The sequence below is a fragment of the Miniopterus natalensis genome, chromosome 18 (assembly GCF_054644295.1).
Source record: "Miniopterus natalensis isolate mMinNat1 chromosome 18, mMinNat1.hap1, whole genome shotgun sequence".
Taxonomy (NCBI): Eukaryota; Metazoa; Chordata; class Mammalia; order Chiroptera; family Miniopteridae; genus Miniopterus; species Miniopterus natalensis.
Window position 1 is genome coordinate 32,336,482 of NC_142098.1, and position 1,319 is coordinate 32,337,800.

General features: G+C 47.4%; 1 non-coding gene across 1 annotated transcript; it reads left to right on the plus strand.

Moving 5' to 3' along the window:
* Positions 1-709: 709 nt before the first annotated feature.
* On the plus strand, positions 710-812 carry LOC148091048 (U6 spliceosomal RNA). The gene has a single exon (XR_015716068.1). It is a non-coding gene; the product is annotated as a U6 spliceosomal RNA (small nuclear RNA).
* The last annotated feature ends 507 nt before the right edge of the window (positions 813-1,319 follow it).

Genomic DNA, 1,319 nt, shown 5'->3' on the forward strand with positions numbered 1-1,319 from the left:
TTATCTCCCCCAGAAGGTGAAAAGTGACAGTATCTAGATCCAGTGGTTCCAGCGAGTGCGTTCAATTTTGAAAGGCCAGTTAGATAAGGGAATATTGGCACCACTCTCTAGATATCCGTTCTCCAATTAACAGTGTCATTTTCTATTTTTCTAAGCGCAGACTGGGAAACTTGTCTTGGCATTACAGGGCCCTGCTTGGAGCTTACACTTTTCCCAGGGGGTGACTGAGCCAATTCTGCAGCTTTGGAGAGGTGTGGGGGTGGGTGATGGAAGGCGACGGAGAGAATGACAGTAATAATATACAGATAAACACCACGACCATACCTTCCTTCAGGCTCTCCTGTGCCCAAGGCCCTACTTTACAGGAGCCCATGTTTTAATAAGAAGACAAATCTCTCAATGAACACACTAATCAAAGTCAACTGTATGGGTTTTCCCAGGGACTTTCTATGACTTTGTACGGCACAATGACATCTAAGGAGACAAAGAAGGGCGTAAAGAGTCAAACACAGACTGAGCTTGTCCATTGAGGAATTGTGGACGTGGAATGGGCTTTAGCCACCTCATTGCCTACTTCACTGAGGTAGATCGCAGGCATGCTGCAGACACTTGGCAAATTTTAGTCTTACGTAAGTTTATCTGTGCGCGGTGTGGGATATATATGGATATACGTGCTAAACACTTATGTGTGTAAAAACTCTAGGGCGGCGTGCTCGCTTCGGCAGCACATCTACTAAAATTGGACCGATGCAGAGATTAGCGCGGCCCTGCACAGAGATGCTGCGGAACCCGGGGAGCCTTCCGTAGTTTTGATCCTGGAAACACCGCGTAGCAAACTATTGACGCATCAGCCACACAGATAAGTCCCAAAACTTTTATTCTGAGAAAAAAATCGGGAACGAAGGCGTACGTACTCTACGATTCCATGTATACTGAACTCTGAGAACAGGCGAAACTAACACAAATAACTTCTGAATAGTGATCCTCCTTGGGGCGCAACTAGTTGTACCCCTCGCTCTGTCTATAACGAAGCTGAAGCTGCTGGAGCAGATTGGCAGAGTTACAGGGACAGTCAGCAGCAACGCTGAGATGTGAATTCCCAGACACAGGCTGCCTCCTCTTGGCTCGCTCTTCTTGTTAACACGCGTGTATGTGCTGACAAGAGGGCGCCTACCCTTCCCTCTGTTCCAGGTGCTGGGCGAGGCATGAAAACCAAATGATAAAAATAAACTTATCCTATGCCCTGAGGCAGCAAAGCAGAGAGAGCAGGAGCATGCTTCCTGAAAACCGAGTGTATGAGACTCTGCAGAGCAAAACTT